The 7439-nt window shown below is 47.5% G+C and overlaps 1 protein-coding gene across 1 annotated transcript in view; it reads left to right on the plus strand.

The window, feature by feature from the left end:
* Positions 1 to 7439, plus strand: part of DISC1 (disrupted in schizophrenia 1) — a 334249-nt gene that overhangs the window by 79974 nt on the left and 246836 nt on the right. The window lies entirely within an intron of this gene.

Consider the following 7439-nt stretch of genomic DNA (forward strand, 5'->3'; position numbering starts at 1 on the left):
AGTACCTACCTTACAGGGCTGTCCCAGGGATGGGCTGAGTTAGTACCTACCTTACAGGGCTGTCCCAGGGATGGACTGAGTTAGTACCTACCTTATAGGGCTGTCGCAGGGATGGACTGAGTTAGTACCTACCTTACAGAGCTGTCCTAGGGACGGACTGAGTTAGTACCTATCTTACAGGGCTGTCCCAGGGACGGACTGAGTTAGTACCTACCTTACAGAGCTGTCCCAGGGACGGACTGAGTTAGTACCTACCGTACAGAGCTGTCCTAGGGACGGACTGAGTTAGTACCTTTAAAACTCTTACAGAAGTTCTTTGCTATGCTTCCTGCTTGCCGTTTTTACTAGGGATGTTGAAGTCTCCTGAAGGTCCTCAAACTGCCCATCCAAATGTATCTTAGGGTATTCAGTGAATGACTGTTCCCACGCACACAGGTCACATCCGGTCCAGCCTATAAAAGCAAGCTGCAGATGCTGTTCTAGGGAGTTAGGGTTTCCTCCGCCCCCTTAGTCCGTTTGTGCTGCTGTAAAGGCATATTTGAGTTTGGATAATTTATAAAGAGAAGGTGTATTTGACTCATGGCCCTGCAGGCTATACGAGAAGCCTGGTGCCAGCACCTGCTTCTGAGGAGGACCTCAGGAAGCTTCCATTCACGGCAGAAGGTGAAGAGGAGCAGGCAGCACATGGGCAAAGGAAGGAAACAAGAAAGGGGACAAGGTCCCAAGCTCTTTTCAACACCGGTTCTCATAGTAGCTGAGAGTGAGAACTCACTCCCGAGAATGGCACCAAGCTTTTCATGAGGATCTGCCCCCAGAACCCAAACATCTCCCACAAATCTTACCTCCAGTACTGGGGATCAAACATCAACATGAGTTTTGGAAGGAGCAGACAAATGATAGCACCTTCTAACCCTAAGACCCTGACCGATATTGCCAACTTTCATGTAAATGAAACCCAGGTCTTGAGTATACCTTATGCTCCTCCAGCTATACCTTCATCTGTGCCTTTAAGCTGTGGCTCTGGTGGGACAGGTAGGCTATTCTTACTCTGCAGTTGAGGAAAAAAAGCTTAATAAGTTCCCTGATCATGCAGCCAATAAGAAACTGTCTTTCCCCCCCCAAAGCATGAGGATAGTTTTTATGCACAGAAATGGAACAATCTTGAAGGTACACTCAATTGAAAGAAAGTATAAGACACTGCCTGTACTTGTTTGAATTAAAAAGAGGGAAAAGGGGTGGTGCCTGTGGCTCAAAGGAGTAGGGCACTGACCCTATATGCCGGAAGTGGTGGGTTCAAGCCCAGCCTCGGCCAAAAAACTGCAAAAAAAAAAAAAAAAAAAAAAAAAGAGGGGAGAAGATAATACATGTAGTTGGCCCTCTACATCCATAGTTTTAAGATTTAACCAGGCACAAATCAAAAATATTCAGGGAAAAAATCATCTGTATTTACTATGTACAGACTTTTCCTTGTCATTCCCCAAATGGTACAGTCTAACAACTCTTACACAGTATTTACATTGCATTAGGGGTTATGAATAGGCTACAGATGTTTCAAGGATGTATATAGGTTATATGCCATTTTATAGAAAGGCCATGAGTATCTGAGGACTTTGGTACCTGCAAGTGTCCTGGAACCAATCCCCACGGATACCCAGGGACCGCTGTATTTCCCTGTGAGTATAGATACATAAAATGTCTCCAACTGAAACCAAGAACTGATTAATTGCTTGGGTGGCTAGAGACAGAGATGGAAGTCTTCGTTTTATGTATCCTTTGTATTTTTTTGGATCCTTTCTCTTTTGAGACAGTCTCACTCTGTTCCCTAAGCTGGAGTGCAATGGCATCATCATAGCTCATTGCAAACCCCTCAAATTTCTGGGCTTAAACACACCTCCTGCTCAGGCTCCCAGGTATCTGGGATTACAGAGCTGTGCCACCACCCTGACTAGTTTTTCTATTTTTTGCAGAGACAGGGTGTCTCTGTGTTGCTCAGGCTGGTCTCCAACTCCTGGCCTCAAGTGTTCCTTGGCCTCAGTCTCCCAAAGTGCTAGGATTATAGGTGTGAGCCACCCCATCAGCCTTTTGTAGCTTTTGAATTTCAAGCCATATGTGTGTCTTTTAAAAATAAATACAATTACTCATCCAAAAAAGATTTTTAACACTGTGTAAGACATAGCTTTAAAAAATAAAAACAGCCTAATCAAGAATAAAGACACATATTTGTTCATTATTGAAGTAGATGTCTGAAATGGAGAGTTAGCCATCATACAAGCATTTAAGAGCTAGCTAAAACCTACAAAGGGGAGGGAGGATGCGTCCAATTCTACACCTGTCCCCCACTATCCGCCCTCCCCCACTATCTAACCCCCCCTAAAGACAGCATACCCTTAGCCTGTACTGTTGGATTAGAATGGGACAGAGTGGTCCCCTTTCTCCCACTTTTGGGTCATCCAATCTACTCCCATACTTTTCTTAAATATTTTGTGCAACCAAGGGAATTTAATGGGTGAGACTTCTGGGAAGAGAAAGTTGGTTTACTCTGCTCCTTCTGGTCCTTGTTTTTAAATCCCTCATTCTCTCCTGGGTATGGGGAGACCTGCGAAATTTATCCAGCTTTAAATACCTCAGGAAAGGACAGAAACTTTGTGCATGCATTCCTTCTCCACCGCTTTCCACCTCCCAGGGAGGGAGTGAGGCAAAGCTTCTAACTAAGGTCAGGGATCAAAGCCCAGACTCACTGTCTGGGTACAGAGTTCCTGCCCTGGCAGGCCAGGCGGGTCCATCCGTGCCTTCCGAAGTGGCAAAAGCTGGAGTCATTCTCCGAAGGTCAGCAGCCAGGATTAATTTGTCTTCCAGTCCCTATCTTGGGCTTGGCAGGGCTGGCATTGCAGGTGTAGATTCTGGGGTCTACCCTGGCTGTGGTTGCCGCAGGCCTGGTAGTCTAGCAGGAAACACAGGGAACTTCAGTCAGCCTAGGCACGCTAGCCCCGGGGCTCGCATCTCGGCCGTGTGGCAATCTGTGGGCCGCACAGGCGTCAGGGCCCCTTCACAGCGCCGCTCCCACGAGGCCCTGCAGCGCAGAGATGCCCAGTGCCCCGCCAGCCATACCGCGTTATGGAATACAGAGTCTAAGAAAACCTGGCCTGCCACCCGAACAAGCTCACGTGTTCACCTGTGCTCTAGGAGTGGGAGTGTCAAAGAATAGCAGCTACACGATCATAAAACCTCGATCAGACAGGTGGTGCCAACTTTGAACTTGAACTTCTGGAAGGACTTTGGTGAGGGGGAGGGCACCGCAGCTCTGTGTGTGTGTGTGTGGCACTATTACTGCTGTTTTTGTCATAGCACCACGATACTGGGAACCAGCTCCCCAGCTCCCGGCCACGCTGTTCATCCCTCTGTCCCTCTCGCAGTGTCTCTAACGCAGCAGCCTGTGTCTCAGCCTCCGTGCTGCTTACATTGCGTCCCTCAGACTCAGCGAATCTGCAGCTGTCCTCATTCTTAGAAAAATTCGGGCTCTCCTCCCAGACAGGCTAATGGTGAAAGCTGCCCCCACATTTAGGACTGAGGAAGGGGAGATGGTGGCCCGTGGAGTGGTAGTAAGTCAATCTCTTTCTCCTACTCAAGGAGGCTAGTCTAATCCTGATCGTGCCCCGCCAGAAACTGTCTTATACATGTGTTTGGCTGCCTTGGAGCTAAATCACAATGAAAGATGGTTTCCTTCCAGAGACCCCAGGAAGTTATTATATTTCTCTTTATAATTCTCTTTCCTCAGCTGAAACTAGGAACTTCACAGTATGGGAGACTGATAGAGCCGGGCTCAGCACCCAGGTTTTATCATTTCTGGTCTGTCATCTACCTGTGTGCTCTGGCTGGCCTGTTGAGCAGGGTGAGGCGCCAGGAGGGATAACTGCCTGCCTTTCACCCAGTTTTATGGCGCTAGTCAGTTGGATAGGTTCTTGAGAGACTTCAAAGTTATGGCAATCTGATTTCATGGCACTGTTAGAGAAATTGGATGTGGGGATGGTTTTGAACATGCTGCAGTCTACAGGGTCTTGTGGAGAGGACCCATCATCCCCAAATTCACATGTCACTGAGGTTACGGGTCAGGTCAAGAACAGGCTCTCACTTGTTCTGTGCTGAGGTGACCACAGCCAAACTTGGGTGTCTCAGTGAATTTCAGAAACAATGAAAGTTAACTGTAGGAAGAAAGCTTGGAATATGAGGTCGGACAATTAAGTTTGCGAACTCTTCCTAGACAACATGCTACATATCTCATTGCAGAGTATCACTGTGGTTATCAGGTAGCAAAGGAGAATACTTCAAAGGTGACTATAGTGACACTTCTGATGGCCATTCCTGAAAAAGAATTCCAAAATTTCTTTGAAGGGTGGACTAGCATCAGTGTAGAGCTTTCCAAGGGCAGTACCTAAAAGGTGACTGTAGTATATTCAGCCATGAGGTGTGTAGTACTTTTTCTAGGATAAGTTCTGGAACTTAACTGACCTCATATAAAGATAAAAAGTGTTATGAAGAGGGTAGAAGAGGATATACCAGAGAAGCTCAAAGATATGAATAGACACGAACAGTTGGCAACTACTTAATGACTTGACCTTTCTTTCTTGTGGTGAGAATGTTACGTAGGTGTCTCTGCAGCATGGGACACTCATGGTGTGCAGAGTCCTGCTACTGGGGTGTGACCATACTGGGACACCTCATTATCTGGGTTATCTTCAAGGAGTGACCCTTGGCATCAATGTAATTTACTTTGAGGTGCAGGGAGGCACCTCCCTAGCTGAGGGAAGTCTGGGGTATGTAGGTGCGACTTTTGACTTACCAGCTTTCTTTCTTTACATAGGGAGGTGAGGCATCAGACTGCTCACTGCCATAATTAACAACTGGAAAACCCGCGTCAGTCTGTGGGCTTTCCGTTTGAGGAGAAAGGTATTCGTGCATGCCTTTTCCAGCATAGATCCACAGACATGGAACATTTAAAAGAAGCCAGTGTAGAACCTTACAGCTGAACAGATCAAAGAGATCCATAGGCTAGTATTTTTAACAAACTGGACATGATCCTATTAGCTTAATTTTTGCGATGAAAGAGTGGTTGTCCTTTAGAAAATGCTGATTTAGGAATATATTCTGTAGATCCTCCAGGCAGATGAGTCCATCTTGTCTACACCAATAGCTTCTTGTTTAGAAGTTTCTTCTTAGGCATTGAAAAAATGCATCCAGTGTACTCAGTACTGATATGGAACCAATATAAAACAACTACATGCCTACACAAAAGAAAAACAAGTATAGTCTAGTGAGGGGGAGAGGAGAGGTGGGGTAGGGAGGGGGAGGAGGGAGGGTGATCGGTGGGATCTCACCCTGCAAGTATAGTCTAGTGAGGGGGAGAGGAGAGGTGGGGGAGGAGGGAGGGTGATCGGCGGGATCTCACCCTGTGTGCACAACGTGAGGGTGTTCAGCAGCCTCCTGGGTGAAAGGCTCAACTACAACTTGAACTTTACCTTAGAAATGAAAACAACGTAACCTAAACATTTGTACCCTAATCTGAAAAAAATTAAAAAAAAGAAGAAGTTTCTTCTTAGGCCAGATGGAGACATGAAGAGGAACTGTGAAACCGGACACCCCTGAGGTCTTGTGAAGAGAAGCCGTAGAGACCAGTGTTGTTATAGGAACCTGGAGCAACAGACCACTCACCGTTGAACCTTTATCATCACCCAGCAAGATTGTCACAGGGGCAGCTGCACCCCACGGGGGGCTGTGTGGAGAGAAGCTGCTTCTCATTGACTCAGCTCACCAACGTATGTGTGCAAGGAGAAGGATGAGGCTGTGCTGCTTTTCCTGGGCAAACCACGTATGTGCTTGAAAGAAACTTGCCAGCAGCACTTGACATTTCTGGGAGCATCACGGGGAGACTCGTGGGCTTGCCATGAGGCCTTCTGACTAGCTTTTGGAACTCCGCTAGCCAGTGTTAGAGAAGGGCTGGAAGCAGAGAGTGTACAGTGGTGTCGCAGAAACCTTAGGGCTTTCTGTTTGAGTTTTATAATAGAAATCAGGAAAAAAAGTAATCAGAGCAGTGGTTTGAATTTTCCGGTGTCTGTGTTTTGGATCAAGGAACTTAGCAGGAGAAGGGAAGCACTGTTGTCTCAGATGCAGCATAGCTGCCCTTGGAGTAGAGCCAACAAAAATGGGTTTCTTCTATCACACAAGAGGAGAATGCTTTTTAAGCACCTGTAGCATCAGGAGCTCAGAGTGGAAGCAGACAGAGCCTGGTGAGAGAGGGGACTGGAGCCACCTAAGAGGTGTTCACCTGTTTCCTCATTCCTGGGACTCCGGCCCCTCTGCTTTAAAACAAACTCCTCTTTTCTCCACGTCTTCCTTTGATGCAAGGGATCTAGACCAGCTTTTATCCGGGGAGCTTGGCTCTCCGCTTGCTTTAACCCCTTCCTTCTCATCTCATCATCTCATCCCAGGAAGACTCTCGTCTCGTTCTTGTCAGCGGGATTTCCATGTGGGGTGGAGGAGATGAGAAAGGGAGAAGATGAGGGGTTCGGGGAGGAGGGGCTGGTTTCTGAGACTTTTTATAGGCGACATCCCTGCCCATGGGGCATGAGGTTTATTTGGCATCAGTTGAGGAGAGGCAATTTTCAGCACATTTCTCTCGGGGCCATTATCTCGGCCTCCCTGGTTTTTGTTGGTTTATGTGCCTAGAAAACCAGGGGGAGCATCCTGTAGCTCGTGGAGTGTTCATAGTGGCAGAGTTGGGTAGGATGACTGTAGCGATAACCACAGTGTGACATGAGGGCCTCAAGATGCTGCCCAGCGTTCTTCAGAAATGCTCAGCTGGCTTGTATTCGTCTGTGGTTGAGTTCTATTCATTCCTCAGCTTATGAGATTTTCCATGCTGCGTGGGAAATGTGTCCTGGCAGCTCATGGGTGAATTGTCTGTAGTTGTGTGTTTGGAAGAAACATGTCACATCTTTTCTAAACCATTGGCACAGAGTGTGAAGCAAACTCAACCCTTGGCTACAGGGGGGACCGGTTGGGCCTTGGTTGGAGAATCTAGGAGCCTCTGCCCTGCCGGGCTGGGGAGGGTGGTAGGTGGGTAGGATCTGGGCCTGCAGCCCCTTTTGTCATTAGCTGAACTGTCCAGAGCTCCCCAGAGACAGGGACTGACTATGCAGGGTGCTGCAGTCCTTAGCGTACTCAGCTCTGCTGCGCGGTCCCTCCTTGGGGTCAGGCCTCCATGAAGATGAGATTTGAAATATTGCAATTCAGCGGCTCACATTGAGTGGGAAAGAAAATGAACAGTCCCACTTTGTGCTCAGATACACATCTCATTAGAGTGGGGAGACACAGTGAAATAGGAAGTCCTGAATTGGAAAAAAAAAAAAACACCTCAATCTGGGAGGGGCACAGCAGAGGTCCCC

This window comes from Otolemur garnettii, unplaced genomic scaffold, assembly GCF_000181295.1.
Source record: "Otolemur garnettii isolate 467f Iridium unplaced genomic scaffold, OtoGar3 scaffold00116, whole genome shotgun sequence".
NCBI classification, from domain to species: Eukaryota; Metazoa; Chordata; class Mammalia; order Primates; family Galagidae; genus Otolemur; species Otolemur garnettii.